Source organism: Eschrichtius robustus, chromosome 5 (genome assembly GCF_028021215.1).
Source record: "Eschrichtius robustus isolate mEscRob2 chromosome 5, mEscRob2.pri, whole genome shotgun sequence".
In the NCBI taxonomy this organism is placed as follows: domain Eukaryota; kingdom Metazoa; phylum Chordata; class Mammalia; order Artiodactyla; family Eschrichtiidae; genus Eschrichtius; species Eschrichtius robustus.
In genome coordinates, this window is record NC_090828.1 from 38,379,885 (window position 1) to 38,406,946 (window position 27,062).

General features: G+C 41.3%; 1 protein-coding gene and 1 pseudogene across 7 annotated transcripts in view; one reads left to right on the top strand and one right to left on the bottom strand.

Annotated features, from left to right (window-relative positions):
• Positions 1-27,062, top strand: part of ANKRD44 (ankyrin repeat domain 44) — a 329,081-nt gene that overhangs the window by 133,560 nt on the left and 168,459 nt on the right. The window lies entirely within an intron of this gene.
• Positions 1,686-2,164, bottom strand: LOC137764807 (small ribosomal subunit protein eS12-like; annotated as a pseudogene).

Consider the following 27,062-nt stretch of genomic DNA (forward strand, 5'->3'; position numbering starts at 1 on the left):
TCCAAAAAAATGATCCAACATCATTCAGGCCAAAGAAAACACATCTGTGGGCCAAATCCAGCTTGCCGGCCACCGTTTTGCTAACTGTGGATGAGATCGGCAAATATTTAACAGTTAAGGTTTCTCTGGCCACCTGCATCTGGAAATCTAAAGCATGGTCCTGAAGCAGAGGGTCCGGGGTTCTGGGGAGAGCAGTGACCCGTGTTCTGCAAGCATGGACAGCACTTCTGGCTGCCTGGCCCATGGGTAGGCTGGCAGCCCCTTCACAGCTCTGGGAGGGGTGCTTTTTGTCTTGAGGGTAGGTGCCCATCTCTCAGCCTATGCCAGGCAATACTGTCACCCTGCTCCTTGTTGGACCACTGCCCAGGATGTGGGGCTGTGGTTTGGAAGCCATGACCTATGTCCTGTAGAGAATGATTCATGAACTCCAGACGGCTCTGAGCAAGCTGCAGCGATGTGGCTTCAGGGCATTTACGATGTGTGAAGGCAGGTCTGGTTAGCATCACTCCTAATTGCCCTCCGGGGCGCTTAGCAGCTGAGGCCCCATTTCTCCAGCACTGGCCTTGGAGGCCAGAAAGCCATCCTCCATGAAAGAGAAATCTTATAAGGGTATTTGACGTGCACCCTCCAGATAGTAGAGATGGGTATTTTGGAGCTATGGAAAAATTCCAAGTATAATGGCATTAGTATTATTTTACAGTTGCTAGACATTTTTACAGCACAAAAAAGTCTTGAATTAAAAGATGTACTTTGTAAATAGCTTGAAAATGTGAACATCTCTAGGATAAAGGGTTATGGTTTTCCACGTTAGCTGCTAAGTTTGGGGGAAGGATGAAAATGTGAATAAATGAGCTACATCATTCTCAGATGGAAAGAAGACTCACTTGTTAGAAATTAATGTATAAATTCAGTGCATTTGATTTTGGTGGTAAGACTTGGATTGGGGAAACTTGACAAGATCATTCTAAACTTTATCCAGAGGAATAAATATATGAGGAAACTCTTGAAAAAGAAAATCGGTGAGGAGAGAATTTCACCAAATATAGTAGAACAAATTACAAAAGTATAGAAATTAAAACAATGTGTTACTGGCATAGGAATAGACAATCAAATCAGTGAAACAGATATAGTGAGTCCAGAATTAGACTCAAGTGTATATGGTCATTTGGTATAAAATAAAGGAAGCATTTGAAACTACGAGAATGAAATGGATTATTTAATAAATGGTGTTGAGACAACTGGCTGGTAAAACGCTGAATCCTTCCCTAATTTCTTATACCAAGATAAATTCTAGAGGTAGAAAATAAAAAGATGAAAGTAATGGAATACAAGGGGGGAAATACTTTTTTTTTTGAGGAACAAGAGCCCAGTTTTTGTTTTTGTTTTTTTTTTAAATTTATTTATTTATTTATTTTTGGCTGTGTTGGGTCTTCGTTTCTGTGCGAGGGCTTTCTCTAGTTGTGGCGAGCGGGGGCCACTCTTCATCGCGGTGCGCGGGCCTCTCACTGTTGCGGCCTCTCTTGTTGCGGAGCACAGGTTCCAGACGCGCAGGCTCAGTAGTTGTGGCTCACGGGCCCAGTTGCTCCGCGGCATGTGGGATCTTCCCAGACCAGGGCTCAAACCCGTGTCCCCTGCATTGGCAGGCAGATTCTCAACCACTGTGCCACCAGGGAAGCCCAGAGCCCAGTTTTTTTATTTGATCATTTCTTGCATTTGAAGTACTCCTCGATGACATCCTTGGCCTGAGACTCTGCCATAGCCCTTGACCACCACACAGCTGCAGCCAACCACTTTGCGGGGTTTTCCCTCTCTGTCAGTCTTACAGAGGCCTACCCATTCCCCTGGTTTCTTGTCGTCATCAACCTTAATCAGGTTGATCTGGTGCTCAGCACAAAGGGCCTCCACCAACTTGACATACATAGGCTCGTCACAGTTGGATGCAAGCACACAGAGATGGGCTTGGCGCTTGTCTAAGGCTTTGGCGGCTTCACGAATTCCACGCGCTAGGCCATCGTGGATGAGGGCGGTCTTCAGCACCTCTTGCAGAGCAGTATTAACGTCCGTTACACCTCCAGCTGCAATGCCTTCCTCGGCCATGGCGGTGGGTTACGGGTGGAGCCGAATCTTGAGTGCACCCACGCCTCCGCCTCCGCATGGCTCCGCGGCGGCGGCAGGGAAAGAGGGGAAATACTTTTTTAATCCTGGTGTGAGGGAGGACTTTCTAAGCATAATAGCAAAGATAAACATCATAATGGAAAAGATACCTTTGAATATATAAAAACTGTAAACTTCTGTATATTAAATCTCCGTAAACAAGGTTAAAAGATAAACTAAAGGTATGTACAATATATGTGAAAAGTGTTAATGTTCCTCATATATATAAAGAACTCTTGCAAATTATTTAGGAAAAGATAAACACCCAAATAGAGAAATGGGCAAAGAATATGCAGAGGCCACTCACCAAAGAAACTGTAGATAGCCAACACGTATATGAAAGGGTGTCCAGTCTCAATTTCACCTGAGATCTAAGAATTCATATGACAGCCATACGGTGCCATTATTTACTTGTCAAATCAGCAAAGATGAAACTAAGATCTCAAGGAGGGTGTAGACAAAGGGACACTTTGATGCCTTTTTGGGGAAAGTGTGATTTGTACTAGCCTTTGGAGGGCAGTTTGACATCTGTATCAACATTCAACAGAGTATATCCTTTGACAGAGCAGTACCACGCTGGGGAATTTACCCTAAGGGAAATCACTGGACAACTATATATACAAAAAATGCTTGTTGTTCTGTAGTTTATAATAACAGGAGATTAGAAATTACCAGTAGTTTATTTCTGAAATATGTTACAGTATATCCATATGTGGTAATATCATACCATCTTTTAAAGGGGTGATTTGTAGCAATTTTTACCTATTACATATATTTATTGATGGGTAAGATCTTCAAGGTCTATTTTTTTTTTTTTTTGGCTGTATTGGGTCTTCGTTGCTGTACACGGGCTTTTCTCTAATTGCAGCGAGCGGGGGCTACTCTTCGTTGCGGTGCGCAGGCTTCTCATTGCGCTGGTTTCTCTTGTTGTGGAGCACGGGCTCTAGGTGCGTGGCCTTCAGTAGTTGTGGCACGCAGGCTCAGTAGTTGTGGCTCACGGGCTCTAGAGCACAGGCTCAGTAGTTGTGGCACACGGGCTTTGTTGCTCCGCGGCATGTGGGATCTTCCCGGACCAGGGATCGAACCCATGTCCCCTGCATTGGCAGGCGGATTCTTAACCACTGCGCCACCAGGGAAGTCCCTCAAGATATATTTTTGAGTGAAACAGCCAGTTGCTAAACAGCATATGTCATGTGTGCATATAAGTTTAAGAAGAGGTCCAAAAGGTTAATTATGATTGAATCTGGGTAGTAGGATTTCCGCTGTTTTCTTTATTCCTTTGTGTGTTATTAAGATTTTTTACACTGACCAAGTATTGTGTTGATAAATGATAAAGACTAATACATTTATATCAAGAAGCCACATGCACAAGAAAACCAACAAACCAGGTTCCAAAGTGGTTCATATTTAGTATAAGGATATGATTGCTAAAATGCACTTGTTATATTTGTTTGAATAAGTATAGCGCATACTTCAATGGTGTGGTACTTACTACCCATAGTGATAAGCAGAGAGGTGCTCCCGCCTTTTATTACGTGACAGGGGCCTTTCTCGTGGTGGTGGGAGATGTTGGCATCTCAGTAGAGTCCTTTTCTTCTACCATCATGCTTCCTTCTTTGGAGGAATTTCAAGGGGGGACCCCATTCATTGGCATTTAAGACTGGAAATGTGTAAGAATGAGATTCTAGAGGGCAATATCATATAATTTCATGTCTTTTTACTTAGGTTTATGAACCACATGTCATATCATAAATTATGGAAAAATAATTTTTGATTGCTAGTTTCGATTAGGGTAAAAATCAAGTGAAAGTTTCCAGGTGCTTTTTGGGCTTCTTTATTTTCTAATTTCTTTTATAATGAGAATATACTCATAATCAGAAAAAAAAACATTTAAAGCTTTGTTGAAAAGAGCTAACTCATATTTAAAATGAATTGGGCAGAGAGAACCACATGCCCAGATCATTCTTAAGAGATATGCGCAAATTAAAAGGACATAACATATATTTTAGATCAATTAGTTGTGTCAGCTGTGATTTTTACCAAGGAAATATTGCTTTTGGTTTCAAATGTTAAATAACTATATAATTATGACAGCCAGAGGACTTTCCATTTGTAGTTTTATAGATGTATTATCATTGCAACTGACTTGAAAAGAAAAGAAATGCAAAGAGCTTAAATGTATGTTTTATTTAATTAGGGTAGAAGCCTGCGGGGCTGGGTGGGATTTTTTTCCCCAGGAGGTTGCATAGCTGGTTGTAGTCAAGTCAGTTGCCAACTTTCTGCTTAAAGAGATGTTCCTGGCAGTCAGTCTAGGGCAGCTGTGGGTTTCTTGCTATGTACTTTCCGAAGTCACCCTGAGTGTAACACAGGCCACATTCTCCTTCTCCTTCAGCCCCTTCCTAAACTCCTTCCTGGCTTTCCTTCTCCAACATGCACCTGATCAGAATTTTTGATGTAACACCTTCACAACCAACCCTTATATGTCCCTGCTTGATATACTTTATTTGTTGGTACATAATCCCTATCAGTCACACCAAAATGCAACTGTGGTGTAGGGAAAAGAGTACCAAGTTTAGCTCAGAGGCAGAAGCCTTGGGTTCTGTGTGTTTTTGAGTCAATTAATCTACTCTGGGCTCAGTTCCCTGTCTATAAAATGAGTATGATAACAAACTTTGTATAAGGTTTTGGTTGGAGAGATGCTATGTGTATATCTGTTAGGATTAGATTTGGCTGCATTAGAGAGAAAATGGATAATAGTAAAATGGTAGCTTGTAGTAAAATAAAAGCTTATTTCACTAAAATATAGTGGTTTTGAATAAAATAGAAGTTTATTTATTTCCTATGTGCAAGTACAGAGATAGACTGTCCCCGGACTAGCGTGGTACAGGCATACCTCAGAGGTACTGCGGGTTTGGTTTCAGATCACTGCAATAAAGCAAGTATCACAATAAAGCAAATCACATAAATTTTTTGGTTTCCCAGTGCATATAAAAGTTATGTTTACATTATAATGTAGTCTATTAAGTGTGCAATAGCATTACATCTAAAAAGCAATGTGCATACCTTAATAAAAAATACTTTATTGCTAAAAAGTGCTTAACCATCATCTGAGCCTTCAGCGAGTCATAATCTTTTTGCAGTAGTAACATCAAAGATCACTGATCACAGATCACCGTTACAAATATAATAATAATGGCAAACTTCAAAATATTGCAAGAATTGCCAAAATGTGACACAGAGACATGAAGTGGGCAAATGCTGCTGGAAAAATGGCACCAATAGACCTGCTCAACTCAAAGTTGCCACAAACCTTCAATTTGTAAAAAAAAACAAAAAACAAAAAAAACTCAGTATCTGAAAAATGCAATAAAGCAAAGCACAATAAAACAAGGTTTGCCTGTACTCAATGATGGTAGGAGCTAGTCTTTGTCTCCTTTTGTGCTGCCGTCCTTGGTGGGTGGCTTCCATCTCATTGTCCAAAATGTCCACTTGAGCTCCAGCCATCACATCCAAATTCCAGAGAGCAGGAAGGTGGAGGAAGGGGATTCCACCCCCACCCCACCCCAAGGACACTTCCACTAAGGAAACGATTGCTTATGTATTATCTAGAACCTCATCATATGTTCATGTACTCGGCTAAAAATAATTGTTTTTTTATGAAAGAAAGAGAGATGTTGGGGCAAACCAACAGTCTTTGCCATGACCTTTGAAAGACTTTTGTGACCTGGGAAATACTCTGAGTCCAAGAAACTACATTATTTATGTAATATGACTGTGAGGCAACCGCATATACATTCATCCATTCACCAAATATTTATTAAATACCTGCTAGAGGTGTAGCACTAGAGCTGACACCCCATATGCTTTCTCACATTTTCTTAGTTAGTTTATGTTATTTCCAAAAAAGAGTTTGAGAGATCCATGTAGCTGTGATTCCCTCCCCGCTTCCCGCTTTGCTGTGCATGTGGGAACATAACATCACTAAAATACCATCTCCCTCTATTTGGGAGGAGGGAAGGAGAAGGGTGACACTGGAGCATGTTGTAAATGGCAGCTCTCTTAGCTCACCAGTACAGACACTGTGTGTTTTCCCCTCCAGCTCTTAGAGGTCCTGTCTTTTGTCATCAATGCTTCATGTTGCTTTACATCTTGTGTCCCTACTTACTTTGTGTATATGCCTTTCCCTCTGTTTAAAACAGATGTGCTGGATTGTCTCTTTATCATCTGCCCTCTTCCTTTCAAACAGGGAACACTCTGTGTTTGAACAAGCCTTTGTTTTATTTGGGAGGCAAAGATGGATGGATGGATGGATAGATAGATCAATTAGTGGGCGGGGGGGCGGATGGTTATGCAAGCAAGCATGCATAACCTAAAGGCCAGGCAGCATTGTCCAGTACTGGGGTTATTACTGTTCTCAGGGGACCCCAATGTGTGCAGGATCCCTAAGGAAACAGGATCTGCAGTCACAGGCTCAAGATACTCCATTTGGAAAGGATCTGGAGATGTCTGACATCCTTCCTTGTAATCTTTCAAGAATTGACAGTAGTGGGCTTTTTTTTTTTTTTTTTAATCTTCTTGTTTCTTTTATTATGAAAAATTTCAAACATTCAGAAAACAACCATGAGCCCACTACTGAAATGGAACAAATGTTAACATTTTGCCATATTTACTTAAAAAAACAAAATGAAATTTTATAGCTGTAGAGATTTCCTCATATAAACACATGCTCCTTGTGTCATTCATGTCTTTGCATTAGCACCACCTTATCTGAGACACCGTCCCAGAACTTCCTTTGTAAAAGAGGCTCCCTCCATCAGCCTCTAACCTCTCTTGCTAGCACTTCCACCGCCTGACATATACAGTGCATTTTTCTGTCTTCTGTCTGTCTCCCTCCTAGCATGTCTAGCATGTCTGCTCCATGAGAGCTGGGACATGGCTTTGTTCCCATTGAATCACCCTCATCTGGCATCAACTAGGATCACATGAACAGAGATGAAGCCTCTTTTAGGCTTCCTGACCCATCATCTCCCTCCATGTCTCTCTCCCCAGGGGGAACCACTGTCCTGAAGTTTAAATACCCTTCCCATCCTTGTCTTTATATACTCTAATTTTATTTATACCTTTAAATCTCTGTGTGTGCATGTGTGTACACAGATGCCAAAACAATAGATGGTGTTGTGTATCTTTAAATACATTAACTAAGCAAGCTGTTTATATCCTCTGTAACTTGCTTTTTCCTGTTCGACGTTATGTGTTCGAGATTTATCTATGTGGATACATGCCCACAAGAATTTACTTCATATATTTCATATTCCTACAATATTCCTTCTAGGATTTTATCACAGTGGGTCCACAGCCTTTTAATAATGGCTATATTACCCTTCTTTTGTCATGAACTCTCTGAATCTGAATCTGATCTGTGGTAACAATTGTACAAATCCTAGAAATGGGCTAAAAAATTAGGATGGTAAATTTTGTTATGTGTATTTTACCACAATTTTTAAAATTTTAAAAAAACTTATTAAATTATACATTTAGAAAAAAATAAGTTAGAAGGGGGACCAATAAGCCTTGCAGTCTTTGTAAAAGTAAAATCATTGTTAATGGTAATTTTAGAGACTTAATTTTACTCACCGTTGAATACGTTTAATTATAACAGTAGCTTTTTCAAGGAATTGTGATTTTGTTCTTTGTACCTTAGAAACTAGAATTCCCTCAAAGAAGACATACAAATGACCAACAGGTACATGAAAAGATGGTCAACATTACTAATCAGGGAAATGAAAATCAAAACCACAGTGAGATATCACCTCACACCTGTTAGAATGGCTATTATCAAAAAGACCAGAGGTAACAAATGCTGGCGAGGATGTGGAGAACGGGGAACCAACCCTTCTATACTGTTGGAGGGAATGTAAGCAGGTGCAGCTGCTATGGAAAACAGTATGGAGGTTCCTCAAAAAATTAAAAATAGACCTATCATATGATCCAGCAATTCCATTTCTGGGTATATATCCAGAGGAAAAGAAATCATTGCCTTGAAGAGATCTCTGCACTCCCATGTTCATAGCAGCATTATTTACAGTAGCCAAGGTGTAGAAATAAACTTAGTATCCATGCATGGGTGGATGGATAAAGAAAACATGGTATATATGTACATTGGAATCTTATTCAGCCTTAAAAAAGAAGGAAATCCTGTCATTTGCAATAACATGGATGAACCTGGAGGACATTATGCTAAGTGCAATAAACCAGACAGAGAAAGACAAATACCACAGGGTATCACTTACATGTGGAATACAAAAAAAAAAAGGTAAATATGTGAGGTGATAGATGTGTTAATTAACTTGATGGGAGAATCTTTTCACAATGTATATCTATATCAAATCATCTCATTGTATATTTCAAATATCTAAATTTTTGTCAATTATATCTCAGTGAAGCTGGAAAAAAATAGAATTCCCTCAGAGATAAATCACATATTTCAATATATAGTTCTCCCGTATTAGAGAACCTTTAATGGCTTTTCTCCTAAGGAGAGAAAACTTGAGAACAAATATATTGAGTTGCCCTAAAGTAATATTCAGAATTCTTGGCTTTTGACAAGATTCTAAATGTCAGGGAAGTCTGTTTTTGCAACAGCATGACAACTTGACTTCACACGTCGGTACAGATTAACTGCAGTGCCTGGATTTTCTGTAAGACACATTCAAATATTCCCTTTCCAAGCTTCCTATTAAAAGCAGACTTGTTAGAGGACAAAGCTTTATTTATAAAGCATTTTGCAGATATAATTATAGGTACAATTGGAAAAGTTAAGGAAGATTTATCACCCATAATTTTGAATAATGACTCAGTAGACCTTGGCTAAATGTGAAAGTGTTCTAGAAGGATCACACGATTGACCCTGTTTTTCATTTTGCTCATAAAAATCCATCCGGGCTGTCCCATGAATGTCTTGTTTCTAGAGATACAGTCAGATTTAATGAGCTATTTATCAGTTTCAAAACAGGTCCTGTTACTGCATTTCTTAAATTCGATTGGTATATGTCCCCGAACCCTACTAAACTTGAATACTTAAAAACACTATTTAAAACATATTTGGCAGTTAAATTAACTATCTAACCGCGGCTGTTTCACTTCAGTTCAATCAGCAGATGTTTATTGAGCATCTACCATGTTCCCAGCACTGTGCCAGGGCTGGGACTATAAGATGAATAGAATAGGGTTCTGGTCCTCCTGGACCACATAATCAGGTGGCTGAGACAGATATTTATCCATGTTATCAAAGGAAATGGTCAATGCTACAATAGAAGTAGAATCGTCCTGTTACTGCACGCTCCCTGTGTGGCCAGGACTCTTAGAGCAATAGATTACTACCCTCAGCAACAGTGCCAGGAAGTGCATGGGCAGGTGTGAGGGTGGTGATGGGGGGAGAGCTTTTAAACCTACCTACCATCTTCATCAACTTCCTTCTTCAAGCTGCCAATAATAATAATGACAGTAGTTTTTGATTTGGGCAATTGATCTTTTCTCAATCTTATATAAAGTATGACTAAAAACATCTTTAGAAACTTTTTATTTTATTGAATTAAAAATAGACTTTATTTTTAATAGCAGTTTCAGGTTCACAGCAAAATGGAGCAGAGGATGCCCTCTGTCCCCACATATGCACAGCCTCTCTCACTGTCAACATCCCCGGACAGAGTAGTACATTTGTTACAGTCTGTGAGCCTGCATTGACATTCCCCTCAAAGTCCACAGTTTACCTTAATATTTACTCGTGGTGTGGTACATTCTGTAGGTTTTGACTAAAGTATAAGGACATGTATCTGCAGTTATAGTATCATATAGAACAGTTTCACTATCCCCCAAATCCTCTGTGCTCTGCCTATTCATCCCTCCCTGTCTCTGTTTTATTGAACTTTACATATAACCTAAGTAAGAACAGTTGGCCTGAAATGCAAAAGCGGCTCCAGCTAGACTGTCACACCGAAGCCCTCCCAAGCACATTCTGGAGTCACTGCTGACTATGTTACTTCCTTTGGTCATCCACGCCTGTACGTGAGAGCTGCTGTGTTTAGCGCAAATGCTCACAGTTTATGTTAGAGTCTGTGGCATTAAATTCTGCGGTTTCAAAACCATTGAATGTGGTAGATGTGTTCACGGTCAACTTTTTGTTCACCATCCTCCCTTTCCCATCACACTTTGACCACCCTTGTCTTTATAAAAAGGTCGGAAGTCTCCAGACAGAATCGCCTTTGTACTGCTGAGGGTTGGGGGTCTTCTGTGCTCCAAATGTCTGATTACAGTATAAACAGACCTATTTGCTTTTAGGGAAGCAAATGTTTTCTGTGTCCAACTGAGCTTGTAAAATTTCATTAAGAAGCTAATCATTAGCCCTGATTAAGTAAACACTGGATGTTCGGCATGAATATTTTAACTTCCTATTTCCAGGCTGGCTTAGCCTTCTCAAGGTTACTGATGGTCAGCTGGCACCGATAATTTTTCAGTCACCTGCGCAGTTTTCCACTCCATCATCAGAGAATCTCCTCCCCTCCCCCATTCAACTGGGGAAGAAAACCAGGGCTCTCCTAGAGTCCCAGACATGAAGCTGGTTCTCTGATGCTCATTAGAGGACTTTTTTTTTTTTTTTTTAACATCTTTATTGGAGTATAATTACTTTACAATGGTGTGTTAGTTTCTGCTGTGTAACAAAGTGAATTAGCTATACATATACATACATCCCCATATCTCCTCCCTCTTGCGTCTCCCTCCCACCCTCCCTATCCCACCCCTCTAGGTGGACACAAAGCACCGAGCTGATCTCCCTGTGCTATGCGGCTGCTTCCCACTAGGTATCTATTTTACATTTGGTAGTGTATATATGTCCATGCCACTCTCTCACTTCGTCCCAGCTTACCCTTCCCCCTCCCCCTGTCCTCAAGTCCATTCTCTATGTCTGTGTCTTTATTCCTGTCCTGCCCCTGGGTTCTTCAGAACCATGTTTTTTTTTCTCTTGCAGTTGAAGTAGTGAATCTCATTGCTGCCTACTCCAGTGCAGGACAAGAGACTAAACTCTGCTCTCTTTCTAATTCAACTTGAAATTGCCACCATTTCTATCCCTCCATATTTGCCTTTATAAACATTTCAGGCTTTAACAAAGATCAGATTTCCTTTTATGGATACTTACAAATCAGTAGGAAGACGTGCTTAATAGTACACTTTTATTTTCAAATCTAGGAAAGAGCATAAAAGATAAAGATGCAAAAACCTTAAAGCAGTTACCGCCAGTGACTCAGACGTTATTAATATCGCTGTGGGCACAAGGAATTGGAATGGTGTTAGAACGATTTTCTCCGGGGAAGAATACATTATGACAACATTTTCCAAGGTGTGTTTCTCAGAGGCCACAATAAATTTGACTAGTGTTTAGAAGGGGAAAAAAAGATATTTTGTGGCTAAATAAAATTGGGAAGTACTTCTACTGCAAATTTCCTTGTTTTAGTGATTTACAATGTGTATTGCTATATTAAAGGCTCTGGGAATTCCTGCCATAAGGAAACCTGTTTAACTTTCTTCAACACAGTGTTTCAAATTTATTTGGCTTCAAATGCCTACTTTTTTTTTTTTTTTTTTTTTTTTAATGTGACACCTGGAACCAACGCTCAGAGCCAATGGGATATACCTACACTTTGGGATATCATGTTGTAGAATGAGAGTCTCTGGAATAGTCTGTGGCAGTGGTTCTTGAACTTGAGTGTGCATTAGAATCCTGGAGGACTTGTTAAAATACTAGGTTGCTGGGTCTCACCCCCATAGTTTCTGATTTGGGAGGTCCAGGGTGAGGCTTGAGAATCTCTTTTTCTAATAAGTTCCCAGGCAATGTTGATGATGCTGGTTGGCGACCACACTTTGAGAACCACTAGTCCATGTTCAAACTGGAAGGAAACAAAAGTTATGGGGGATGGGGGTGGTACCACAGGTGCGCTGCTATACAGTATACAAGTTAGTGTACTCATACAAGAGATATCGATCAAACCTGCTCTGTGTCAGGCACCATGCTAGGTGCTGGAGATGATCCTGGCATTCAGGAGCTTACAGTATAGTAGAGAGATAGACAGTAAATGGGTAAAGGAAATGAGTCATAGGTCCCTATGAATTGAGACGACTACTGTGAAGGAAGCCAGCAGTGTGTGTGCTATGATGCTCAAAAAAAGGGGGTCGGGAAAGATCTCTCTGAGGTGGCAGGGACATTTCAGCTGAGACTGGCCGTGAGAAACCGGGGGGCCATGAGAAGATGGGGATGATGTTTCAGTCTGGATAAAGCCACGAGCAAAGGCCCTGGGGGGTGGTGGGGCGGGGGGAGAGTAGCAAGTTCTGGGAATGGAAAGAAGGCCAGGATGGCTGGAGGACAGTGTGAGAGAGAGAGAGAGAGAGAGAGTGTGGAAGAAGAAGAGGTTGGAGGGGAGACAAGGAAGGGCCGGGTCACTGGGACTGAATGAGGCAGTTTGGGTTTAATTCTAAATGCGAAAGGTTCTGGTGACTATTGTAAACAGTCACTCTGGGTGTTGTGTGAAGGAAGGATTGTAAGGGGAAGAGTAAAAGCTGTGAGACCAGCAGGAAGACCATAGCTGGAGTCAGGGTAGAGGTGATTTGCCTGGGGTTAGGGCAGTGGCGGTGGTCAGGCGGCCACGTACTCATGAGCTCTAGGGGGCGCCACTCACAGGGATTACTTGTGGCTGTTAGCAGTGGAGAGATGTGGATTGCTTCCCAGCATATCTCGGAGGTAGATCACCCCAGATTTGATGATGGGTTAAGTGTGAGGGGCAAGGAACAGACAGGTGCCAGGAATGACTCCTGAGCAACAGAGAAGGGGAAGAGCTGCAGGAGGAGGAGGCAGCTCATTTCAGAGAGAGAGGAGGGAACTAAACAGTTATTTTTCAGGGGGACAGTGAAGTGACCACAGCCAGTTATTCTGCAAATATAGTAATTGGCTGTTTGCTGGTACACAAGAGAAATGATATTGGGGTTTAATAAATACTCTTATTAGAGAGTTGCTCTATGTGTTGTGTATCAATGGTTGCCTGGTAGCCCAGAATTAGAAAACAAATAAGGCCATTTAACACTAAGCATAATGTTGCCTTTCTCTAATATTCAGAGAGCACTTCAGAACCTCACAGAGACTGTTACTATTGCTGTGTAACAAACCACCTCACAACTTAGTGGCATAAAACAGCCATTGTATTATGCTCATGGATTTTGTGGGTTAGGAATTCAGACAGGGCACAGCGGGATAGCTTCTCTCTGTTCCATGGTGTCTGGGCTCAGCTGGAAAGACTTGTCAGCCTGGGGGGACTTGACAGATGGGGGCTGGAATCATCTGGAGATGTCTTCACTCACGTGCCTGGCAGTTGATGTTGGATGTCGGCCTGAACACCTCCACGTGGGCTCTCCACATGGCCTGGGCTTCCTCACTTCTCGGCCCCTACACGATAGTTGAACTTCTGACATGGCAGCTCAGGGCTCCAAAGGCGAGTCATCATTGCAAAGATCTTGAATGTTTGAATTATACGAAACAGGTTGCTGAATTCATGTTCTGCTTAATAGAATGCTAGATATGAACGAGATTGCCTTGCTTGCATGCTGCCTCGGGGATAATTTGGGAAGAAGAGCCTGGTTTAGGGAAAGAGCTGGCTGTTTTGCATTAGAACAGATGACAAGGATATTCTCGCTTTGGCTGTGAGCCAGTCATGTGATAAACAAGTATTTTTCCAGCCTCTTCTACTTGCCCAGCTCTCAGGGGTGAAGCAACCAAGCATAGTTCATGCTTATCGGATAATAAGAGGATGTTTATAAACTAGGACATATAAGAACTGGTTTGGAATTATTTAAAAGCATTACCTGGATTCAGATTTCCCAAAACCTCTATTCATAGATCCATTCTGGTGAGTTTCATCCATGAAGTAGCAATGCACAATGCTTCCTTAGAAATTGTTCTTGATGTGAATCTTGGGTAGCCCTTGATGACTAGAAGACACCAGTCTGAGTTGGATGGTCTAACCCTAAGATAAATCCTTGATCTAAGGCAGTAGATTCCAAAAAGGGGAGTATAGGCCTCCCCAGAAGTGTTCAAGATGATCCATGGAGGGCAATGGAATACCTACCTCTATTTCTTAAAAAAAAATTTAATATATATTTTGTGTGCATCTTATAGAATATTAAATATGTAATGCATGTATGAAATTTATGATTGGTTAATTTAAAAAATAATTTTGTTTGTGCTCAAAAAGTTGTTTTTTGCTGATGGAGTACAGCTTAAAGGTGTGTTTTATCACATTTATTCCTTGTTGCTAATGCTTTTCAAACTTTATTATGCAAATCACCTAGAGAAACTTGATTTTTCTCAGCTCAGTGCAAGAGTGATTAGAATTTGGGGAATTGATTCACACTAAGCTCACAAGAGAATGATTTATCAACCAAAATGCCAAATTTATTAATTTCCAATAGCTGGAAAACTAGACCTATCATTGATACATGTTATGCTTTTATTCTTGGACAAAGTGATTTATCTCAGGATACGAAGTATCAGAAAGCTATGTGTCTTTTAGACACAGAACTGCATTTTCTGAGCTTCTCTAGTGTTTAGGGCTCTTCTTACATATGACCTCCTGGTTACTACTCTCTGTTCCTAGCTCACCTGGCTCACAGGTGCTCACCCACAGGAAATGAGATGCAGCATGTGACCCCCTCGCTGTGGTTGGTGTTCAGTCCACCTTTCTGGCACCCTGGTAATTATAGGTGCCTGTGGCAGCAGTCAGATTTTGTTCACCAAAGATGAAAAGCTTGTCTGGTCAGCTCCTCTGTCCGGTGACACCTCCTGCCATGTTGTCATATTTTGATTTCGTTCATCTGATCCTGTGCATCTCCAGTCACAGGGTCTACTAGAGAGGATGTTTATCTGGCCCTTGGACATCTTGATTACCCTGGAATTTAGGTGAGACTGGGTGGGACACCTTATCCTTCCCCACCTCTGTCCCACCCTGACTTCTTTCCCTCTTCCCATCAGCCAACCAGAATGGGGGAAAGAGTAAAAACATGGATTACATAACACAGGCAACATTTGTTGAGTGCTAACCATATACTAGGAACTGTGCTTTATTAGCATCATTTTATTCCATCTCACAAATTCCCATTTTACAGATAAAGAAATGGAGGCTCCAGTAATTTGCCTGAGACCACATGGCTCCAGGTGTCAGGGCCAGGATTGGAACCAGATCCCTCTGCTTCCAGAGCCCACTGTTGCACTGTCATCCTTAGAGATGGCTAAAATCCAAGGCAGAATCAACTAAGTACAAACAAATTTCAGGGACCAGGGAGGGGAGGAACTACTGCTTTTGAGAGATGTTGCTGGGAAGGCATTGCTGAGAGGGCCTGGAGGAGGTTGAGGGCTGTGCCTTCTAAAGTTAAGACATCTTAGGGGTGGAGAGACGCGGGGGAGGAAGGCGGTTCTGGTTAAGAGGCAGGCCTGATTGAGCAGAGGTTTGGGGCCAGGAAAGCCAGCGCTCTGGGGCTGGGAGGGTCCCTTGGCAGGGGGTGGGGGTGAGAGGTATGGGGGGGGCGGGTAGGGGCGGGCTGCAGGGAGGGGAGCAGTAGGAGGTGAGAGAATCCTGTCGCACGGCGACCTTCACCCTCCCATGGAAAGCTGCCTCTCCGAGTAGGGACGGCGTCATCACTGCGCATGCCCACTGTGGAGGCCAAGCCTGCCCTTCCTTCTTCCACCGAGAGACCACGCTGTGGGGAAGGGCTCTCTAGAGAGCTGCTGTTCGGCTGGAGGAAGTGCCTGACCTGCCTGACCCCACAGCGTGGCTCCGGAGAACCAGAACCGAGGGAAAGGGCTTCCTGTGTCAGGCCGCCTGGGAATTCCAGGAACACAGCAGCTGTTACTTCCTTCCCTCTTCCCCACACCCTTGACCTCGTGCTGCCAGAGAGGGGTCTGATATCCAGACACAGCTGGTAGCATCTGAGGCCAGACCTCCAGTGACCTGAGGAATGTGGAAAAGTCCCCGCTCGGCCGAGTTGGAAATCAAGTCGGTTCTCACCCCTGAATAAAATTTCCCTAGCAACTCCGGTCCTAGCTGAGGGACACGGCTGGACTGGGATGTGGGTCCCCCAATACACCTCAACCTTTTTGGGAAATCTATCCTTCTGGGAAATTCTTGAGGGATTGAGAAGCGGTAGATACTACCTGTGACCCCACTTCCGTTACTTGTCCTTCATAAAGCACTTTGCTGGACCCACACCCCCGCTGTAATCTGTTCAGCCCTCTCCTTTTAAGAAACAGTGTTGGTGTTCTCCGTCACCAGCACCCCTCCCCAGCACTGGGCCTGCACTGGCCTGTTAATAAAGGTGACCAGGGACTTCCCCGGTGGCGCAGTGGTTAAGACTCCACACTCCCAGTGCAGGGGGCCCGGGTTCGATCTCTGCTCAGGGAACTAGATCCCACACGCATGCCGCAACTAAGAGTTCGCATGCCACAACTAAGGAGCCCATGTGCCGCAACTATGGAGCTGGTGAGCCGCAACTAAGGAGCCCGCCTGCCGCAACTAAGACCTGGTGCAACCAAATAAATAAAAAATAAATAAAAATAAATTAAAATGGTGACCAGCTCACGCCTTCTCCTTTCTATGCTTGTCCCAAACATCTAGGTTTCCTATGCCTGGAACGATCCACACTAGTAGTTTCATTTTAATCGGAGCCTCTAATCATATCATATACAGGTTTGGGTTAGCCAGAGACAAGGAAATAAATGTTCCACATTTTTAAAAAATTCAGTGTTGGTCCACTAGTTCTACAAGCCACTGGATTCCCAGGAACTGGTATTTGTGGACTGGCCGTGGACATGAATGTCCCTCTCTAGGTCTTATTGTAGCTGAGGTCTCACAGAAACCAGAACTGCACAGCAGGCAGCCCTCACTGGAGGGGGCACAGGTGAGCTTTATTGATAAGAAACGACGCTAGCTGAGCCTCATAGCTTTTTGTTACCACCTTCTTAGCAAGCCTTCTCATCCACTGGGTGAGTGAGGTACAAAATCAAGGCCCTATTTTGAGAGCAACAGAATGGATAGGAAGTCTGAAGGGCTGAGGGGTCCTGGGATGCTCAGACAGCTTTGAAACAAGGCCAGCCCCTACCTGTGATGGACTGAGGGGGTTGCTATCTTCAGTCGGTGTTAGAGGTGGATGAGAGCCACACACAACCATGCCACCCACCCATCCAGACTCTTCGGCATCCCTAACCCCTTGTAGACAGCAGTTCTCTGCCTCATCACAGAAACCTGCAGGCTACCCTCATCCAGACCCTTTTCTTGTTGGAGTTTAGGTTTTGATAGAGTCTAAAATAAATCAAGACATTACTCTCTCTTATTCCTCCAAGAAATGTATATTGAGCACCTACTGTATGCCAGATGTGGTACTAGGTTGATACAGAAATGAATAAGACTATCTCTGCCCTGAGCTCACAGCTTGGTTAGTAGGAGTCAGGAAAAAAGGAGGGCAGACAATCGGATGTGATGGTGCCACGAAAGAAGATTGTAGAATAGAGGGGGTGGGATAGAGAATCAGAAGAGGTTTCAGAGGAAAGGTCAGTTGAGCTGCATGTGAAAAGACTCTCCCAGGCAACTCCAAAAACCCAAATCAGGGGCTCCCTGTTTTGTGATTTTAAAATAAATGTTGCCTTATGTTACGTCAACTGTCCCTGCTTCTTCTCAAGGGGGAATGTTTTGTGTTGACTGTCTCAACGCCCTCACACTTCCACATCCTTGCCAGCACTTGTTATTTGTGGTCTTTTTGATACTAGCCAACCTCATGTCCTCTTTTGTTATCTTGCCATTATTTTATAATTCAATGGAAAAAATAATAAATTTTACACAATTTTAATGTGTAGACCACTTTCAGAAACACATATGGTATGCAAAGCAACATACATTTAAATTAAAAATCTTTCCCCTCCATGAATACATAAGGTCAACAGAGAAAAGATAACACTTGCAAGCAAGCAAACCAACCAAATATGTGTTAGTGTTTAACCCATCCATGGAATGCCATATCCCCATGTCCTGTGGTGTTGAGTAGGGTATTTGAGATCTTCTGGGGGAAGACCCCATTCTTGCCTTCTGTATACTCTCAGAAGCCAGATTTTCAAGTGAGGATCCTAAGGAGCTCTTAACTCATGTGAAAAAGTACTAGTTAGTCTGGAAATACTAAGCAATTTGAAGTTGGGTTGGGAAAAAATATCCCCTATAGTCCACGGTTGCGAAGGCCAATTGTGTCCCCAGTGACCTTTTTCTCTGATGGTTGTTCTCAAGTGGTATGGGTTTTTTTGAGATTGTCCTGGAGGTGGAGCGATGCATCTTCTGTTTCCCTTGTCTCCAAGAAGTGCTGTTATGGAACCATCTCCACGTTCTGGGACCACTCACATCAGTCTCTAATTAGAGGGCTTGGGAGGCCTGCCATCTTGCAGTCTTCCCTCACTAAGCAGAATGCTCTGTATTGAATCATTGCAGTGTGTTTGGCTTTCTGTACTATTAGCTCAAGTTAGGAAGGGCGTAGATGAATGCTTCTTTGCTTGTTGTTGTAGAAAGTGGCCCCCTGTTTATTTTCCTGAGTACCTTTAATGATTCTGTGGTGGCTTTACTTCTAATAAGTTAATAAGGGAGACTTTGATTAATAGAGTAGGTGTCTTGGATAGCAAAACTCTCCTGTCAGGTGTCGGAAAGGTTTAGTGAGCTTTCGAGCTTGGGGATGCCTAGTTCGAAGGTTTTCAGCTTTGGAGGAGGAGAGAAAGGGCACAGCATCCAACCCCCAAGGACAGCTCCCATCTGTCTAGGTTGCTGACTCTACTGAGCTACCGAGACTGGATGAGAAAGGAGGCCTTCATGGCAGCAGAGATATGTTCTCAGCAAAGGTTTAGAGCTGCTGGGGGGTAGGTGTTTTAGGTGGTTCCACGAGAGGAAAAGACTCCACTGTGGGTCCCACGAGATAAAGGACGAATTATGCGAGGCCCAACTCTGGAGTCTGGGAGAAGCTTTGGTTACTTTGGTTGAGGTGGGACGGATAACAATGGCCAAGCCCACTGAGTTGACTGCTTTAGGCTGGAGAGGAAGCAGGCAAAGCACTGCTGTGGGCCAACTTTGAGCAGGCATTGCCAGCCCTTCTTCTGGTAAACAAATACCATTTCTTAACAGTAAAACTGTTTCCCCAGAAACTGTTCTGAATCTCCTTATTTAGTCTAATCACCAAGGGGAGCTAAAAAAATTAGGATAAGCCACAAAGATGTCAATAATAATAATAAGATGGCTGATATTTATTGGACATCTGATTTGTGACTGCAAGGGAGGTGATCCTGTTTTCATTTTACAGAAAAGGAAAATAAGTCTCCGAGAGGCTGATTTATTTGCCCAAAGTCACACAGCTCCTAAGTGGCAGAGGAGGGATTCAAAGTCAGGTCATTCTGACTCCAGAGTGTATGTTCTTTAGGCCACATGAGGATGCTTCTAATGAAAGTGTGTGTGTATGTGTGTGGGTGTGCGTGTGTCCATCCCTATCCTGCAGGTCACTTGACAGGAAAGGTCAGAGTAGGACCAAAGGCCTCCAAAGTGCCGTGAGGAGGGTGGAAGCAGGTTCTTCCTTGGCGAGGAATTCGTACCAGCTAGTACAGCCCTATGTAGTATTGTGAGAGAACACAGAGAATGTGGAATCAGGACACCCAGAGTCACCAAAAGTCGGTGTGTGACTTTTGGCAAGTCTTTCAACTCTCTAAGTCGGCCTTGATTGCTGTCCTGTTAAATGGGGATAACAATACTACCTGATCAGTCTCCCTGACTTTTCCTATGATGCATCGTGTAGGATGCTGCTTTGGCAACTCTGTGGTACATTATACAAATTACAGTTTTTCCAGGTTTATTCATAAACATAATATTTTGTCATTTGCAAAGAAACACATTTGCATATCAATTATTTAAAACCTTACTACAAGATAACAAAGGTTTTGGACAGGAAATAACGTCCAGTGCTTTACTATTTATATTTAATTACTTACAACTAGCTCTTGTTAGAGCAGGCCTGTTTTTTTTGTTTGTTTGTTTTGTTTCTGTTTTGTTTTTTAAGTAGGAAAGTCTTTCTTATTTACAAAAGGAATTTTGGTTTTCCTGGTTCTAAACTGTGTTAATATAAATCTTGAAATACGGGCAAAGAAAGAAGAAAGTGAAGAACACCCATAATATTCTTCACCCAGAGGTTATCAGTGTTAACATCCTGGTTTATTGAGCCGATCTGATATCTTAGGTCCTGATAACTGCATTGGTGATTTTTATAATCGGTTTTATATATAAACTCTGTTTCTATAATATCCACCTGGAGGCTGAAAAAAAAAACTTGTAAAGAGATGCTAATCATTTTAGTTAAGATGATTTTTTTCTTTTTTGTTAAGATGATTTTTTGTGGACCACAGAAATTGTTCTTATAAGCTTTCGCTGTTAATTCCCCTCCCCCACCCCCAAATAAAAAAGAGAGATGGCAAGAAACAGACCCAGTAACTAAGAGTTATTGTTGTGTACAGAGTAGCTTCCTTTGAGCATTGTCTCCTTTCATGCCACACTCTTTCTTTCTCTGTTTGCCATTTTCTAACACTGCGTAAGTGTGTCTGCTCTTTGCTGATGGATGTGATTAATCTAATATTAGTCCACTGTAGTTAAATAGCCCATTGTCGTAAATAGCCTGGAGCCAAGAAAGTGAGATTCTTTGAGGTTCCGTGAAGGCAGGGACCCTCTCTTGAATGCTGCTGCATCCCAGGACTGAACATCATGCCCAGCACATAATAGGCGCCAGTAAATATTTTGTCATTTGTATGAATGAAAGGTTCCACCGCTGCCATTAACAGCTATGTGACTTTGGGCCAATCAATTAAATTCTCTGGATGTCTCTAATACCCTTTCAGTTTAGATATTTTATAATTCTAGGCTTCCTCTCCTGAGATTTTGATTCTGACACTGTGTGGTCATATACCTGATGACAAACTTTCACCATTGCTATCTCCTTAAAGATGTGAAAACCTAGCAACTGCCTTCTCGCCATCCTTTTATCAATAGGACATAATTTTCCAAGTAATTAACTGATTTTCTTAGTTATCTGCCTCTCCTATTAGACATCTTTGTTTGTTGAAGAAATTGGTTAATGATCTAATTAAAAGAGACAGGGAGCCTGGGGTGGGGTCCTAACAGAAACTAGACTTCTCACGTTGTTGGTTAGCTCATTGGAACCAAGGGCAGTTCCAAATTGTGGGCTCCCTTAAGTATCCTTAGCAGTAAAACCTTCCCACCATGTATACAAGAGTTATGGTTTCTCCATGAGAAACTATTTACCAAATGCATTAAGTTTAAAGACACTGCTTCTTCTTATACTTGGGATGCTACACAGAGCATCTGTGAACTTTATTAGCTTTTAGGATGCAGGGGGAGGTAGTGCTGTGAAGATCTGCCTTGGTTTCATCAGAAGCTCCTGATGACTGCCTCTGCAGTGGGTGGATGTGTATTACTGTTTCACTGGCAACAAAACCCAAGCATGTTGGCCAGCTTTCCAATCTGTAGGACTCGAGGACTAGAACCCTTTTCTATGTTCTGTTTCCACTGACTCTCAAGAAATGTTTCTGGCCAAACGAAATCAGGGCAACAGAATAAATAGTTGGTATCCCATCAGTTTCCCCAGGCAGAGTCTGCTCTAAAAGGACTTCTGTCACTTGGGAATTTCTGAGCGCTGTGGTAAGATCCCAAGGGTGCTCTGGTAATCTGCTGGTGACATGTTGCTGTGGACCCACAGGTTAGGCATAAACCATTCACTTTCATACTTGTACTTAGTTTTCTAGATTTATTTTTCTACTTCCTTACCCAGTACACATTTGTCAAAGGTTTCACTGAGGAAATGTAAATGTCCTAAGAGATTTTGCAGAGAAATCTTGCTTGTGCCTGTTTTTAAAGCATATAGACTTTAATCCAGCACCCCCTTCTTTTGCCAGAACTTCACTTTTATGTCTATACATGAGCAGGACATAACATGAATTGCCTCATTTCCTTTCATGACTTTGCCATTTCTTTTCTTCCTCGTAACTGAGTTGTTGCGTAGGTGTATTTTTTTAACTCTTAAATATAGACTTCTTTATGTTATGCAAAAGAGAATATGTTTCATTTGCCTGCTTGTGTATTTTAAAAGCAGCTTTATTGAGATATAATTGACATACAGTAAACAAAAATTTCCAGTTTTGACATGTTTACACCCATGAAACCATCACCACAATCAAGATAATGAATACATCCATCACCCCCAGAAGCTTCCTTGTGCCCCTTGGCAACCCTTTCCTCCCACCCTTTCCTATCTCCCTTCCAGCCTCCTCAGGCAAACCCCGATCTGCTTTCTGTCACTGTACATTAGTTTGCATTTCCTGGAATTTTATGTGAATGGATTCATACAGTACATACTCTTTCTTGCCTGGCTCCTTTCATGCAACAGAATTACTTTAATTCATCCATGTTGTAACATGTAGCAATAGCTCATTTCTTTTAATTGCCGAGTAGTGTTCCATTGTATGAAAATACCACAGTTTGTTTATCCATTCATCTGTTGATACAAATTTGGATTGTTTCCAATTTTTGACTATTAAAACAAAGCTGTTACTACTTGTGGCTACCAAGGGGGAGGGGGCTGAGGGAGGGATGGATTGGGAGTTTGGGATTAGCAGATGCAAACTGTTGTATACAGAATGGATAAAGAACAAGGTCCTACTGTTTAGCACAGGGAACTATATTCAATATCCTGTACTAAACTATAATGGAAAAGAATATGAAAAAGAATACATATAATATATACATAAGTGAATCACTTTGCTGTACAGCAGAAACTAATACAACATTGTAAATCAACTATACTTCAATAAAATAAATTAAAGAAAATAAAGCTGTTACAGGCATTCATGTACAGGCCTTTGTGTGGACGTATGCTTTCTTTTCTCTTGGGTAAATACCTAAGAGTAGAATATCTGGATCATATAGGTCTAATGATCAATGCCATTGAGCATTACTTCATGTGCTTATTTGCTATCTGTATATCTTCTTTGGTGAAATATCTGTTCACATCTTTTGCCTACTTTTTGATTGGATTGTTTTCATATTAGTGAGTTTCGAGATTTTTGGGGGGTATATTTTAGATAGAAGTCCTTTATCTGATATATACTTTAAAATATCTTCTTTCACTCTGTGGCTTGTCTTCTCATTCTCTCAACAGTGTGTTTCAAAGAGCAGAAGTTATTATTTTTGATGCAATTCAATTTATCAATTTGTACTTTTATGGGTCATGTTTTGGTGTTATATCTAAGAAATCTTTGTCTAACCTAAGGTCACAAGGGATTTATCCTATGTTTCCTTTAGAATTTTAAGTTTTACATTTAGTTCTACGTTCCACCTTGATTTAATTTTTGTCTAGTGTGCAGGGTTTGGGTTGGAGGTTTTTTGTTTGTTTTTGCTTATGGATATCTAATTGTTTCAGTGCCATTTGTTGAAAAGGCTATCTTTTTACCAGTGAGTTGCCCTTGTACCTTCTTTGAAAATCATGTGTTGTCCATATATGTGCCTTTGCACCTATTCCAAATTGTCTTGATTACTGGAGCTTTAAGATAAGTCTCAAAATCAGGTAGTATTCATTCTCCAACTTTATTCTTCTTGCCTACTAGTACTTTTTACTTAGGAGAATTTTGTTCTTAGGTCTGGAGTATTAGGGCAAGAGTACCAATTATCACAAACAATAACTTTCACTTTGTTTACTTATAACTATTCAGAGAGTCAGCAAGAGAATGGGCAATGGAATCAGATCTGGTTCTGAATCCCGGTTCTACCACTAATTAGCTGTGTGACTCTGGTCAAGTTACTTATCATCTCAAAGTTTCAGGCTCCTCCACTGTAAAATAGGGATGATAATATTTACCTCACAGTATTGTTTTAAGGAACAATAAAATAAAAATAAAAATCTCTGTTATAATTTTTGCTTAATATACATTAATTTAGTTAAAAATTAATGCAATAAAATATATAGTATTTAGTTACCCAAGGCATATATAATCAAAATGTCTTTGGCATTCTCATTTATCTTATTTTATCTTTTTTTTTTTTTTTTGGCCACACAGCTTGCAGGATCTTAGTTCCCCGACCAGGGATCGAACCTGGGACCCGGCAGTGAGAGCACCGAGTTCTAACCACTGGGCCAATTCCCGCCAGGGAATTCCTATATTTTATTTAAAGTCTTTTAATAAGACTTTAAAATCTCATTTTAAAGTCTTTTGAGTGATTATTGTTTAGTTTCTATAATTAGGTATAGTTTTGAGGTTTGAATTTGAACATTTTTGATATAGCAAAATGTACTAGTGTTTCCCATACATCTGTGTTACATTCAGATGGATGGGTTGAAATACCAACAGAGTGATAGTTGAATGAGGTTGTTCAATGGTGCGGGTGTATAGGGACAGAGATTAACCATCACTTTTGAGGCATAGAAAATTCCAGCCAAGGAAAATCCAGCTCCGTGGGGTCACTCATACATGGAAGATGAATGACGATTGTAAATCTGAATTTTTCTCTTATGGTGACTTGGGGTAGACATTGACCCATCTCTGCTGTGTCTAGGTGAAGGCATAACGAGTTTTCATTGAAAGCTGAATTAAGCAGTATTTTAAAAAACCCTCCACACATCATAAGAAAAAGACTAATTAAACTGAATTTGGAAATGGATAAAGGATATGTACAGGCAGTTTGCAGTTGAAGAAGCCAGAACTTTTAGTAAACATATGAAAAGAATCTTAACCTCACTTGTATTTAGTGAAATATAAATCAAAGCCACAATGAAATACCATGCTAGGTATATCATATTGGCAAGGAGTAATAAGGTTGATAACAACAAGTATTGGCAAGGAACTCATTAATATTTGACTGGTGGGAGTATAAATTGGTGAACCATTTTTTGAAAGCTATTTGGCAATACCTAATAAAGTTGAACATGAATATTCCCTAAGATCCAGCCCCTTCATTTCTTGGTATCTGCTCTAGGGAGATTCTCATACATATTCCCAGAGAGACATGTACAGAATGTACATTGCAACATCGTTTGTGGTAGTGAAGAACTGAAAACTGCCTAACCTAACATGTCTCTGTTTCTGTGTCTCTGTCTCTCTCTCTCTCTCTCTCTCACACACACACACACACACACACACACACACACACACACAAGTTATTTTCAAGACCATTTGCAAGTCACAATGCTCATGACATTTTACCCCTAAAGCTATTTTTTAAAAACAGAGTTCTGAAGCAGATGTAAAAAATATTAACATGTTTGACATGTTTGATTTTGCTGGTGGGAACATATAGATCTGGTATTTTCTGTACTCCTCTGTATTTGTGAGATGTTAAAAAGAAACATGATTTTTGTTTCCCTCCTTTGCTTTCTTTTCTTCTTCACAAATTTCTTTTAATTCACCACCTTCAGACTAAACATCTTTCCCGTTCTGCATATTGTTTGATTTGAATCTTTAATGTGTCTTTGGCTCTTTTCCTCATATGATTTGAAGAATCTCCAAGGTACATATTTTGTGTCCAGAGTTCTTTAGATATCTGCTTGTTCCTAGTGATCTCCGTTCAATATCACATAAGCTGGTTGGGCCTAAGTTGTTAGTAATTTCTTCGCTTCTTTGATATTAGTGGGAGTTTGAGTTGACGATTGGAACTTAACTTTTGTATTTCATGACAGGAAAGGTTTGCAGAGCTTGTTTTTTAATATTGCTCCATCTGCCCGTCTTGGTATATAAGATATTTCTATGTAGGGAGGGATGTTTGTTTTAGTGTATGACAGATACTTACAATGAAGATTAGATCATGCACTTCTAGCTGAGAATTTCCGAAGCATGTAATAAACAGTTCTTAATCTTCAAAAGAGAGGCTTGGGGTGCCCCCTCAGTCGGCCTGCCTACACAGTATTTTCAGCTGCCAGAACGGACTCTCTGCCCATGTCAAGCTCACTTTACATGGACATACTTCTAGTTCCCTATTTTCTTTCATCTGCTTCTTTGGTAAACAGACGACAGAAACTTCCTCTGCCTGATCTTTCTATGACATACTGCAAATTTAGCTCAGACGCCAGCTGGCTCTGTGTCTTTGGCTATTCATAGAAAGGGAGGGTTTACCTTCCTTCCTTCTGAAGAAACCTGATTTTTTTCCATGGGTCCGAATCTGTTTGCCAAGGGCTATTTGGAATGGGAGCTCCTGGGGAATGGAAAAAGACCTCTCTTTTTGTGGTACTTGAACAGTCTTTTTAAAAACTACATTGATGAGTTATTACTAATCTGTGCTTGCTTTTGAATTGTTTTTTCCTCTTATATTCCTGGGTGTTGTAAAGACCTACACAACCATTCATGAGCTGTTGGTCATCACAGAGAATCCACTTGGGTAACAGATAGAAGTGAATGCAAATGGTGCAGAACATGTAGCTCGGCCACTCTCCCCAAAGGCTACTCTGGTCCTAGCCTGGTCCTGGATTCTAATTTTGATCCAGAAACTACCCCTAAGGCAGCCTATAAGATACAGGCTGGGCTCTGTGACTGACCTGGAAGTCTGACCCAGGGCTTCCAAAGTTCCCATTTAAGCTGGAGCCAATGGGGCCTTTCGAGAGTCCTGGGCAAAATTTGTTTACTTCCCAGTTCAGGAGAGATTTTTTTCTTGTCGGTTTAGACTCCCTGCCCAGGCTTGGTCAGAACTGGACAGGTTTGGGGGCAATATTTACTACAACATTTGTCTCAGTTTATTTTCACAAATCTTTTA